The sequence below is a fragment of the Carassius carassius genome, chromosome 27, assembly GCF_963082965.1.
Source record: "Carassius carassius chromosome 27, fCarCar2.1, whole genome shotgun sequence".
In the NCBI taxonomy this organism is placed as follows: domain Eukaryota; kingdom Metazoa; phylum Chordata; class Actinopteri; order Cypriniformes; family Cyprinidae; genus Carassius; species Carassius carassius.
In genome coordinates, this window is record NC_081781.1 from 24,338,535 (window position 1) to 24,353,065 (window position 14,531).

Genomic DNA, 14,531 nt, shown 5'->3' on the forward strand with positions numbered 1-14,531 from the left:
ATAGCTCAAATTGAGTACACCAGTGCCTGGCCACTTTTTCAGCGGCACTGGTTCCAGAAGTATTTTCATTAATTTTTCCCAAAGGGATTTTTCTAGAGGTCTTTGTTAAAGAGCTCAAAGCCAAGAATTTACCAGCTTTGAGGTAAATCACAACATTAACACAACTTTGATTCGATGAATTAGAAATTTGACACACACACAAAAAAGGTACAAGACATAACAGTTTTAATGTTTTAATAAAAATATACGTTGAAATTATGTGGACTGATGACCAAAAGCATACACCATTGATTGCATTTTTACTTTTTACTTCCAGAACCTGACCTTTGCTCTCTGTAGCATGTACAGATGCTCACTTAAAAGAAAATCCATTAGAAAAATTACAAACAGCGCTATTAGCATATTTATTCAATTCAATTTATAATACTATTTAGAATGGAAAGTATGTGGAATAGGATGCAATGCTAGTTACTTAAGTCAAACCGGCCTTAGGCCGCAGTGTAAAGAGACATGTTATTGTTTCTTGTGAGGTGCAGAGAGGGTAAACTCATGCCTCCTGGTCTCTAAATAACAATGTTACTGTCTATTTCCGCAACAGCAGTTTAAGACACAGCTGAGGTCAGGAAGAAGGCAAGACACTTGCTGTAAACAAAAGAAAGTGTCTGTATTGGAAGCAGATTGGAATACTACATCTTTTTATGTGTCCTGTGAGGCCATATTTCTTCAAAGCAGTCAAATGTGGCTAGCTCAATGAAATTTAATGATAGTGTGCTATCCACAGGTTTATAATGTTGTGTGTGTGTGTGTGTGTGTGTGTGTGTGTGTATTCTTCTGCAATAGCCTCCACAGAACAGGACCTTCTTAATATGTAATAAAACATAAATGTGGAATAAATATTCATATATAAATATATGAATAAATATTAAATTCATTGTTGAGTTGCCTTTTTGAATGCATCATTTAACCATTCTGGATACCAATTTCAATAGCAACGATGAATAAAAAAACTATTGAACAATGTTTTTTTTTTTTTTTTACAGCTATTGAACTTCTTCAGTGCTTTCAATTTTAAACAATACACGTTTACATTTAGTGATTTAGCAGAAGCTTTTATCCAAAGCGACTTACAAATTAGGACAATAGAAGCAATCAAAACCAACAAAAGAGCAATGATATGTATGTGTTGTGAAAAGTCATCTAACACAATAGACGTAGCAATTTTTTTTTAATAACAAATAAAAGAAAACAAGTAGAAAGAATAGTAAAAGAGTAGAGAATGCTAGTGTTAGTGTTAGAGAGTAATTTTTTTTTACAATAAATTAAAAGAAAACAAGCAGATAAAACAGAAATAGAATTGAGAGTGCTAATGTTAGCGTTCAAATGTAGATAGAGGAGATGTGTTTTTAGGCCATTTCCTGAAGATGGCTAAAGATTCAGCTGCTCTGATTGAGTCAAGAGTTCAGAGATGCAAGCTTCTAGAGGGCACATAAGCCTGAAGTAATGAATTTAGGTAAAGGGGTACAGAGCCAGTGGTGGTTTTGTAGGCATACATAAATGCCTTGAATTTTATGCGAGCAGCTATCAGTAGCCAGTGCAAATTTATGAACAGAGGTTTTACATGCGCTCTTTTCGGCTCATTAAAAATGAATCTTGCAGCCGCGTTATGGATTCGTTTTTGAGGTATGATAGAACTGACTTCAAGACCTGCCAACAGAACATTGCAATAGTCCAGCCTGGACAGAACAAGAGCTTGAACAAGGAGTTGTGCAGCATGTTCCGAAAGAAAGGGCCTGATGTACTTGATGTTGAATAAAGCAAATCTGCATGACACCTGGTTTTAGCAACGTGGTGTGAGAAAGTCAGCTGATCATTATCATAACTACAAGGTTCCTGCATGGCTGCCCTTGAAGGAGCTATGTTTAATGCATCTAACTGGATGTTGAAATTGTGATGAAGTCATGGATTTGACCAGCAAGAAATGTCTGTTAGACAAGCTGAGATGTGAGCAGCTATCATCAGATCATCAGGATGGAATGAGAGGCAGAGTTAAGTGTCATCAGCATAGCAGTAATATAAAAAGTCATGTTTCTAAATGACAGAACCTAGTGATGCTATGTAGACAGAGAAGAGAAGTGGTCCAAGAACTGAGCCCTGAGGCACCCCAGTAGTTAGATATTGTGACTTTGACACCTCACATCTCCAAGATACCTTGAAGGATCTTAGAGGTAAGACTCAAACACTGGAGTGCAGTTCCTGAGATGTCCTTTGCCAGTAGGGTTGACATGAGGATCTGGTGGTTAACCGTGTCAAAAGCAGTGAACAGATCCTGCAAGATAAATATTGAAATATAACATCAAAACATTCAAGCAAATCAGTCAGTTATTAAAAAGAAGCCAATCAGTCAGTTATTAAAAAGAACAAAGAAACATATTACAATCAATAATAAACAAAAAACGTGTCTTCAGTTTCAAGGGCAGTAGGTGATTTTCTCTTTTTTCCCTCAGCATTATTACTCTTTATATATTGGATCAAATAAATCTAATAGGTAGCATTCACACAAATGCACAGATCAATTTTAACACATCAAATACGTTGTCTTGTCCCATCTGTTTACAATCCTTCAAGACATACTGTAACTGGGCTTACATTGATTTCACATCATTAAAACCTAACCTTATAAGTTCTAACTCTATAAGGTGGACATTTTAGTCAACTGAGCAAAAATATCATGCAGTGACTTCAAAGTCCTATTTCTATTTGATTTAATACTTAAAATTTGGCAAAGGCACCTCAGTGTATTGTATTCCATTATAAAACAGTATACACTGTGATTCTCACAAGGGCATCGCATCTGTTATAGGCCTAAAAAAAAGCTTGTTAGACAAAAATGGGATTGAAAAAAGGAGGATTCTAACAAGTGTTTATCATGACTAAAACTATATCCTCTATTCTTTACTGCTCCTGTTACCAGACAGGTTTGTTTTATTTGTCTGGCTCAACCAGACAATAGTGGGTGGAATTACTGTGAACAGCCAACGATAACAAGGCTGGCAATTTGCTCTTAGTGTGAAAAGACACTCCGTTAAAACAAATGCTATCCATGCAGCATATAGCTTTTAAAGTCATCGGAAAGCTCTTCTTTTTACACTACATAACTACATAACATAACAACTACATAACATAATCTTTTTTACACTACAAATCTAATTCTGATCATGTGAGTGTCTTCTGTAATATTTTGAAGTTCCATGTTCCAGTAGACATTCTAGCATTAAAAAACAAGCCCAGTTCAACAAATTAAACCAGAGCTTCATCAATGTTCAACTGTATGTGTTCTTCCTCCTTCATTCTGTGGATGTGAAATTGGCTCCTGGACTGCTGAAGGTTGAAAGCTTCATTTTGGAGAGATGCTGAAGTTCCTGTGCATTCCTCAGAGGAAATGTGGTTTTGAGCTGTGACTCACTGTAAACCACAGCACAGCAGACTCACCACTCATCCTTCTGGTTTGACTCATAATAGCATATGAGAGAATATGTTGCTCATTCTAACTAAAATATAAAAGCCTGTAATGGGTTTGTTCATTTTCCAGGGAATTGTTGTTGAAGATCCGTAATTAAATGGGAAGAGTTCCATTGGCTTCGGCCAATTTTCACGTTATAGCTCACATGCGGGCCGGGCCTCAGGCCTTTTTTGGGTTATCCTTCTATTTATATGTTTAGACATTAATAAAAAAAAAAAATGAGAAGTTGATGTCGGCGATAGAAAAACAAACATAGAAAGACATTTCATAACCTCATAACTTTCATAATCTGATAATTCAACCTGTTATAATAACACTGACATACTGACATGACAGTCTCACACATGCACGCACGGTTTTCCGTAGATAACCTGCAAGTTTGTTTTTAATTCATTTAATTTAATTTGTTCAGATTGTAGGCTATTGCTCATTTCATTTGCGAGCAGCCTGAGCCTGCCTCAGTATTTCAAAAAATGTTATTTTACTCACTGTGGTTTAATAAATAAACACTTATTAAACTAAATGTCTGTGTGATATGCTTGAAGTGTTTTATATCTATGGATTTAATTGTAGCCAAGTAAAGTATTAGCATTGATTTGAGAGGCTTAATTGATTAAATATGTTTTAGGCTACTCGCTGTCGGCTTTGGCTGATTAACATTAATCGTCATTTTAAAAAAATGCTCCAAACATTTGTCTAAATTAACTTGATAAAGAAATGAAAAGAAACATAACACAAAACTGACCTATTTGAATTGCTGCAAATAGGGCAGTCTTCCGCTGTGTAATAAAATAAATAATAAATAAATAAAAACACGGGCTCGTGTCGGACTCGGGCTGATAATTCTGATGAGCTGTCGGACACGGGTCGGGCTAGGGCCTGAGCGTCTCGGGCCAAGGCCGGGCTCAGGCCTAGAATTGAGGCCCGTGCAGGGCTCTAATTCTGTGTTTCGTATCACAGTCAACAGTTAAAGGCTCAGATTTACTAAACATGGCAAATTAGCCGAGAGCACAGATTTGAGTGGAAAGTTCTACTGTTAATATACATTACAGACAAATGTGCAAATTAAACACAGACGCTGCCAGATCATTTGCATAATTTTCATTTCATTTATTTATTCTCTTTTCATGGTAATGCAACACAAAATGCCACAACAACAATCCAACAAACACAACAAAAATACATTCCTTGACAAGCAGAACAGGAGTAGGATGAAGAAAAAAAAATCTTATAAATGTTAAAGTTACAAATTAGATGGTCTCACCGACATAATTATTAATTCTGCTTAAACAACACTAAACAAATAAAAACAATGATGCAATAATGACAACTCTAAAAACGACAAGACCATCATTGTTGTTAGTTTTAACAATTTTCACATTCATCTTTATACAAGTTAAATATCTTCTGTTTATACTTATATTTAAATTTAAGAATATTTGAAGAACATTTTAGATCATTTTCTAGAAAATTCCATCATATCACACCAGAAACTGAAACACACATTTGTTTGAGGGTATTTCCAGCAAAAGGTTGTTTGAAATCATTATTTCTTATGCTTGTCCATGCAGTAACAGGCAATGTTTTGCTTTATGAACAACTAATAAAGTTTGTAGAGAAACCAAGTCCTTCAATTTGAGTAGTACTGACCTCAGAAACAGTCCTGTAGTATGTTCTCTTGGAGCAACTCCATTAATTATTCTTATAACCTTTTTTTGCAAAATAAATAAGGGCATTAAATTTGTGAAATAAGAATTTCCCCATACCTCCAAACAATACATAAAATATGGCAAAATAAAGGAACAATATAGGATTCTCATTGCCTTATAATTTAACATAAACTTCACTTTGCTCAAAACGGCAATGCTTTTACAAATTGTATTTCTTACATAAGCTATGTGTGACATCCATTTAAATTTTTCATCAGAGTACTCCTAAAAACCTAAATTCTGACACTCTCTCTATAGTTGTTCCATTTAAAGTCAAACAAACATTATCAGGATATTTTTGATTTGTAAACAACATAAATTTTGTTTTACTTAGGTTTAACGACAGTTTAGTTTTATTAAACCATTTCTGAAGAAGGACCAATTCTTGTTCAATAGTTTTCATTAAACGTACAGTATGGAATTTTTGGCCACCAGGGGTCACTCAATCAAAATAATAACATAAGACGTACTTTGATGACGTCGGGAAAGAGCCTAGGCTCATGGGAGTTGTTGTTCATTGGAACACGCGCTCTGTCGCTCCCCACATTCCTCACTCATTTTAACTGAGGCCGGCGACACACTGAATGCGACACACTGGATGCGTGGCGCAAGCGTCTCAGCTGCGTGGCGTGTCAGTTTTTAATTCGGCTCCCATGTTAATAGGTTAGAGCTTGCAGACTGCCTGTGTGAGCTGCGCGTCTCAAACGCGTGCATGCTAGAAATAGAACCGACGCCTATTTTTCACGCGACACGCAAGCGTGTTGGAAGCGTTTCCAGGCAAATTTAATAGGAAAATATGATTATATGTCATTTTGTACACAAATACATATTAAATCATGACATTTTGATGTTTGAAGTCTATAGGTTGACATAAATTCAGATATAAATGTAATTTAAAAAATAAATAAATATAATTATCGATTTTCAAATATTGCACCTGTCAAACATAGTCTATTTTGCCGTCAATACTGTTGACGGTGTCCTTTATCAGTAGGCTTTATATATATGCTCAACATGAAGTATAGATATTGTTGTCATGAAGACAAGAGCCTGGTCTGTCACCCTCTATGTCACCTACAGCAGCAGCAGCGCGCCACGCTTCTGGCACGCAGCAGAGACGCCGGTCTTAGTATTTTGACAATCACGTCTTTTCGAACGGAGAGATATATGAATTATCAGACCCCTATCAAATCAATATTCCATCTAGCTAGTAGTAATATATGTTAAAAAACACGGTTTTCGCTTTCGTTAATAATTATAATTACGTTTATACTATGATATCGAAGATAGTGAACTGCATTTGAAGCTACTTTATCCAGCTAGATATAGAACACATGTAGATTTACATTATACTCTACATGAGAGCTAGTCCGTCTGCGTTTTACACAAGACATCATCGTTTCACAAAATATACGGATAGATATAGTTAGCTGAATGGATGCATACCTGTTTATTAGAATGCAAGCATCTCTCTGTAGTTTCAGCTTGTCACGAAGCTCTCTCTATCTTGGAAATGCAACTCCAATATTTACCCGTGTCTCGTTTCTTCTCTTGTCCCAAAACCTTCTCAGGTCATTTATTTCACCCGTACGTTTGCGCTTCACAGAAAGTGCAGGCAAAGCATAATCATGATCCATAACTAAGTTATTGATTGAGGTATAAATACGAATATAAACAATATAAATATAAAATATAATTGTCTCGATCAAGGCTAGCTACTACTTTTTCTTCTTCGTCTCGTCTTTGCTTCTGTTCACCTTTGTATTTGGTGGCTCCGCCGGGTTCCGCAGGAAGTTAGATAAACTAGAGGGGTCAGAGTTTATATGACGCCATAGACGGGCAACAAAACGGAAACAAAGAAACGTGCCGTGTCTTCTAATTAAACTATAATTTTCTCCGGATTTGAAAGTTTGTGGAAACTTTCGGGATAATGTAAGTACACAACTAAAAAATATATATAACATAGATATAGTGATTTCTGCTATTTTTAAAGCAGAAAAATTAAATATTGCGCCTTTAATATTTGTAAATTCTTTCCCGATACAAAAAATTTGTATCGCCCGCAAAAAGAACAAAACGTAAAATCTTTGATTTATCACAGAGGTCATTAATATATAAAGTAAATAATTTAGGCCCCAGCACAGAGCCTTGAGGGACTCCACACTGTTTTGTTTCCAACTTATATTCATGGCCTATATACTCTACATATTGTTGTCTATTTTCTAAGTAAATAATAATCCAATTTAAAACTACACCTTTAATTCCATATGTCTGTAATTTAGATATCAATATACCATTATCAATGCCTTTTTAAGGTCAATAAATCTCCAGCTGTGTGATTTTTATAATGATCATCACAATATACCAAGAGCAGTGGAAATGAGCAACTATCAAAGCTATGTCAAGTACAAAATGGGTTAAGAAGACTTTTATGGAACATAGAACTAGTTCTGAATAAGAAACCAGATCTTGATTCCCACTCTTCTGGGACCTATATTCAACTTTTTCTTTAATCTGTCTTCAAATCCCACTGTGCAAACTTCAATCTTCCTTTATCCTCCGTGTTAATAAGACTCAAGATGAGTTTCTTTCTACCTTGGTGAAATGAATTATATGGTTATTGGTTATATCTACTGTGGGCGAATCCCATGAGGTTTCTGATGTTGTTTCCATTGCATGATATGATTATATGATGATTATCTATCTGCTGTTGAGATCTCTAATTCTTGGGCCCCTCGGCTATGATTCGGTGGTGAGAGCGATCGCTGTTGTCATTAACAAGGAGCTGCGAGATGTGATATGTTGCTCTCAGATTGCAATGCGGGCAAACCAGCGGGGAGGCCGGGTAATAATGGTGTGTAATGATGTGACCAGCACCCACCGCTGGAGCTGCAGGCTACGACAAAACACACGCGTGTCTGTGTGAATGAGGACGACCCCCTTAACAGACGTGACCTCAATGGAAAAAGAAATGTAAAGGCTGCAGTAACAATGAACTATTTTCCTCAAAAGATTTACCTAGTCAAGCATGAACAACATGCATTTGAATCACTGAGACGAGAGGTCAAAGGGTTGGTAGAGAATTAAAGTGCCTGCATGTGGAAACTAGATGAAGAAGTGAATGGTTTCAAGCAGAGGTGGAAAGTAACGAATTACATTTACTCGCGTTACTGTAATTGAGTAGCTTTTTTGTGTACTAATACTTTTTAAAGTAATTTTTAAAATCTGTAATTTTACTTTTACTTAAGTATATTTAGTTTGAAGTATTGTAATTCGCTACATTTTAAAACACATTAATTACCGAGTAAAAAAAATAAAAAAAAAAAAAAAAATCGCTCCCTGGAAACTACGGCAGTAAATAATGGGCAGGAGGGCAAACTGGCGCTAAAATCACAAGAAAGATGCAGACGGACAAAACAGGCGTTAGTGGTGCAGACACCGCTGAAAACGAAACCCCGTCATATTCTGCAGTTGAACTCGAAGGAAATGAAGTGAACCCATGGCCATATGTATGCTCTATTATGCAGTGTAAGCTGTACTTGCCTAGGAAGACCAAACTAGCAGCTTATAAAATCTGAAAGTGAAAGTGACGTGACATTCAGCCAAGTATGGTGACCCATACTCAGAATTTGTGCTCTGCGTTTAACCCATCCGAAATGCACACACACAGAGCAGTGAACACACACACACACACACACACTGTGAGCACACACCCGGAGCAGTGGGCTGCCATTTATGCTGCGGCACCCGGGGAGCAGTTGGGGGTTCGATGCCTTGCTCAAGGGCACCTAAGTCGTGGTATTGAAGGTGGAGAGAGAACCCCCCACCCACAATTCCTGCCGGCCCGGGACTCGAACTCACAACCTTTCGATTGGGAGTCCGACTCTCTAACCATTAGGCCACGACTTCCCCAGCATCTCGACAAGACATCAACCATTCACAAGAATGTAGAGGTAAGCTAAATAATTGCATCGTTGCATTGGTGGTTAAAATGAAGCTTTGACATTTTAGCAAAAGGTTTTGCACAAATTAGCCAAAAAGACAGTGGTGAGGAGTGTGCTATTTTTGTTTTAATGATGTGTGCGCGCATTTATAGTGCGTTCTTTCACTGTGTGATTCAGTCTCCTAAAATGCATTTAGAATGATCACAAAATTGAAGAGATAGGGGCAGAAAATTCACATATTTATATAATTTCATATATTAAATCAAAATCACACAAAGAAGGCCGTCTTTTCCTCCAAAAATCATCATGAATATATACATACACACACATATATATATATATATATATATATAACAGTTCAGTAAACAAGTTAATTAAGAGACTTGCGTTTTAGACACCATATTGCCTTTTTTAGCTCTATTTCTACAACAGAAAATAATTCCAAACACAGCCACCAAAGCACAGTTTTGCGTCTCTGAGCAACGTGACAGTGTTTCGTTCCTGAATGAATCAACCGTTTAAATGATTCGGTTCAATCGCAATGACTCACTTGACAGTGACACTTAACAGTGACACTTAACAGTGACTTGCTGACACATACTGGCCATTTTAATTTCACATTTAAAGTATCTTTTGATTTTTTTAAATAATTAATTTCTTATCATTTCAAATGAGTATTAAACATTTTATGTCTTGTATATCAAAACATTATTCATGCATTTGTAACTACAGGTTAAATGCATTCTTGTCCTGCACTAAACAGTGTAATACATCTAAATGCCACTTCCAATGAATCTTCTGCATTTCCTCTGCATTAAAAGATGAGTTTGTTGATACTGATTTGCCTGGTAACAGCCCAAATGTTTTATTATTCAAAATAACTGATTCCTTTAATTAAAAACAACTAGTTTGAGATTAATAGACCTATCCCAGGGGTGTCAAACTCAGTTCCTGGAGGGCCGTAGCCCTGCAGAGTTTAGTTCTAACCCTGCTCCAGCACACATATCATGTAGTTTTCAAATAAACCTAAATGATTAGATTAGCTGGATCAAGTGTGTTTAATTAGGATTATATCTAAACTGTGCAGGACTGTGGCCCTCCAGGAAGTGAGTTTGACACCCTTGGCCTGTCCCATTTTTGACTCCCTCCCACTGTTAAAATGTAACTAAGTAATTTTTACTCTGAGTAAATTTTAAATGAGCTACTTTTTACTTTTACTTGAGTAGATTTTTAGACTGGTACTTTTACTTGTACTTAAGTAAAATTTAATTAATGTAATGGTACTTTTACTTGAGTAGAATATTTTTGTACTCTTTCCACCTCTGGTTTCAAGTAATAACATTTTGGAGTAGATACTGCACTGTCCAATATCCCATAACCCTGTCCGCATGTGTTTTAAAGATTGGTTGGCATTATTTGAATATGATAAATTAGTATTGTAGTCACTGAGTATTTGCTTGGCTGCATTTAAAGCTTTGACGTTGACCATTAGACATGATGATTTTTTTTGGACAAAATAGAGTGTCTTGTAGAAATTGAAATCAGGTTTCTCTTGTTAACACATTAGATAATTTAATATGTGTTTATGTGGAATGTACCGTCTCAAGACACAAGACTTTGAAGTAATCCACTGAACAACTGCCTCCACTGGATACAAAGGGAGGGATTTTAAAGAATACTTACAGAATACATGCTGTTTATATATATATATATAATAAAACAATGTGTATGCATTGGTTTTGATGCATTTAAGTATCAAAATGACGCAAAACACTTCTTTAAGATTTACTTTAGGTCTTCATAAGCCATATAATAGCTTTCTGTAAATAATCAGAGAACTTTCATTTTGAGTGAATTGCTGCTTTAATTTAAAAAATGCTCTTGGTTTGGTCAAGCTCATGTTGGTTATATTGGCTTTGTGACAGACGTCATGAGAAGGCAGACTGATTTCTGTGAAAAGTACAAATATAGCAGATACAAAAAAAAAAACAATGGCAGCATCCAAAATGACGTACTCTTTGAGTATGTACTTTTTTTCAACTATGTTCTATATACAGTAGAATAAATGTGTGTTGCATGAATGTAATCTGGATGTACTGCATCTGTCATGCTGCCATTATCATGTGAGCTATAGCACCAGTGGTGTCGCCTCACTGCTCATGACCTAATGGGATAGTAAAGTGTCCATTGGATGTGCACTTTAGAGTCTGACCATTCAAAATCGATTGGTCATCTGAGTAGTTTATTTGGCTGCTGTTTTATGAATTTGGACGTACAGTATTACTCTTTTTCATAGTGTTTTTGCCTACTTTATAGTAGGGAAGTATGCATAATCAGATGCCAACTGGGATTCTTTAACATAACCCATCATTACATCGCCATGCAGTCTCAACCCAATCTTAAGAGAAAATGTAACTATTTTTATGAGGTAATGGAAACTACAATTTTAAAAATTTTACAACAACATCAAGAAAGTACCATAGCAAGAACAATGTATAAACCCCACCCTAGACATAACCGTCGCTTGGGAAGAAGCAGATCGTATGAAAACATACAATTGAGATTGTACAAATTCAGATAAATTTAGCCACCACTTCACCAAAGTGTAAAATAGTTACGAACTGCCATGTTTTGTGTAATTGTGGCATAGTTACACACTCTCAACATTTCTGATAAAGCCTGATGTATATCTCTGGTTATTATCCCCCCCCCCCCCAAATGTTTTATTAATAAGGGTGTTCATTGTATTTTCACGTGTCAAACAATGCTAAAAGTTGTCACCTGCAATTGCTACTTTAAATAGGTATTTATACCCGATTTTTATCATATATATAATGCAGTTTTGAGGTAGGTCTATAAAATTCAGCAATATAAAAATATTTTGACCAGTAAATGGAGTTAATTTAGATGTTACCATTTTTAGGTTATATAAATATATAGTTTCAGTGCAGTCTATAAACTAACAGTTCAATCTCTTGCCTTAAAAACATCTCTTGGTCTTTGCATATTTGTCATTCATCAACATATTATTATAATTTTTTAGCAATTAAAGTAGCTTTCAGTCAGTCCACTAGGACGGTCTAATCCAAACTGAGTAGCTCACCCATCACCTCTCACGAGTCGGAAATGTTAAGTGGGACTGTGTGCACCGTTTGTTCAGATTCGTTGAAAAGATCCGAATAAAAAAAAAAGCGAACATCGCTGAGACACAGTAGACGGAAACAATGCGTGAAGTGACATTACTCAACACGAACTGCTCTAAAGCTGGATAATTAATGAATTGCTAAGTCAGTGGGTTGTTTCAGAGAGTTTGGGGAGGGTGGAGGTGTGGTTTCAGAGCTCCTGATGCTCATTTGGCGTTCTGCGCGCTCGAGGAGAGAACGACATGTATTTGTCCTGGAAGATAATGCCATATTGAAGGATTTTGTTGTCTAAAGATAAGTTTGTCTTATGACAATTATTAATTGTCCAATAGTTGTCATCATTTCAGCTGCGGTGAGTGGATATAAACTGTCTTAATATTCCCGCTATGCGTTTGATATCTGCTTCAGTGTTAAGGCAGTGAAATTTGAGACTCTGAATGTGTCAGAGTTGAAAGTAACAGACGTACTTGTTTTTTTTTTCTTTTTCTTTTTTTCCGAATATAGATTTTATTTTAGTTTGTATATTATACAAAAACAACCAGCATCTGCTGTTAGATGTATCACAATATTGCATCTCACAGTATTATGAAACAGCATGCGACAGGCTCAACAGAACAATGTAGCAGGATCATTCTTATAGAATATAAATATATGCATAATGATTTTGCCACGAACCTCTCTTTTTCTCTGCCCTGTATTTACTATAGATACAAAAACAATACTGTGCTCTTAATTTTCTTATTAGTTGCTTCTCTGTCTCTGTTACTGTAAGAACTGCACATTATTGACAAAGTGGCCCCAAAAATATTTGGTCGCAACAGTTAAAAATGTATATCAAACCAGGTGTAATTTATTTTAAAGAAGGGCAGCTTAAACACACCTACAGCATAATATTTCCAAAAAGATGCTTAGGAACATATATTTTTAAAAATTACGACAAAAATATGTAGACTCAAACTTTATTTCGGCCAAAAATGAAAATTCTGTCATTGAGTTTGTTTATTCTGTTGAACACAAAAGAAGAAATTAGGAAGAATGTTGATTATCAAATAGCCATGACTTCAGGATTATGGAAAAATATGCTATGAGCATCAATGGCTACCGTCAACTCTTTGGTAATCAACATTCTTCAAAATATATAAGATATATCTTTTTACAGAAGTAAGGAACTCAAGGTTTGGAACAACATGAGGCTGAGTAAATGATGACAGAGATGTCATTTTTGGGTGAACCAACGCTTTAAAGGTAAAGTGTGTATATTTTCTCGAATTTAAACACTCTGTTTCTTTGAGCATCCTGATCAGAACATCATAGAAACACTGGCTCAGCCAATGGCATGAGGTTTGGGCAGGACTATCTGTTTGCCCAGCCAATGGCCAAGGGAGTGTTTGGGAAACCTGTTTGGAAACATTTGGTCAGTCAAATTTGTTATACTAAATATGATGAAGACCCTTTTTACTGCTGACAGTGTAGGCCTACATGCCGAAAGAGCATTGAGAACTCAGATTAAAATGTCAATAGGTCCTCTCCCTCTTGCCTCAATATTAAATCAAATTACAACATTAATCTATAATGTCCACCCATATGTTCTTTAATAGCGGTGGCCTTAATAGGACGGACTATTAATTATATCCACCGCATGTTGCTCACGAAAAGTATTTATGCCTCTTTATTGTGTCTTCAATAGTCTTAACCACCCCCATCTGCAGGATGTCTGTGTGTGTGTGTGTGTGTGTTTGGGCGCACACACACTTCTTTGTTGCTGCCACCTCATACTGTTTGTTATGGATCTCAAAGAGCATCCAAAGACCAGCTGGATTGCCAGAGTGTGCTGAGGTGAAAGGGCTCAGAGCATCAGCTGCAGACTCTTCTATCGCAAATAAAGCCATGGATTTTGTAGAGGAAGCTTGTCTCCGAACAGTATACAAGTGTCTTCAGCAGCAGCAGCAGAAGGTTTATATCAAAGTGGCTCTGTCTAGGAAACACTACCCCATAATCACCAGCACACACTACTCCGGCATTCAACCAAACCGGCTTTTTGATCAGAGCGGCCACATGCACTCTGATATATTTTAAGCTTTAATTGGAGTTTTGCCTATGACAGTATGCATCAGAAATACTATATCTGGCATAGTCTTGTGACTAAAAATGTTTAGTTAAAGGGATAGTTCACCCAAAAATGAAAATTCTTTCATCATTTATGGACAGTTATACC

The 14,531-nt window shown here is 36.2% G+C and overlaps 1 protein-coding gene across 1 annotated transcript in view; it reads left to right on the top strand.

Moving 5' to 3' along the window:
• The first annotated feature begins 12,519 nt into the window (after positions 1-12,519).
• LOC132107061 (rho guanine nucleotide exchange factor TIAM2) overlaps positions 12,520-14,531 on the top strand; it is a 40,303-nt gene continuing 38,291 nt past the window's right edge. Inside the window, exon 1 of the mRNA XM_059513210.1 lies at positions 12,520-12,668. The gene's annotated coding sequence lies outside the window, so the exon portion shown is untranslated. The remainder of the gene's footprint in view (positions 12,669-14,531) is intronic.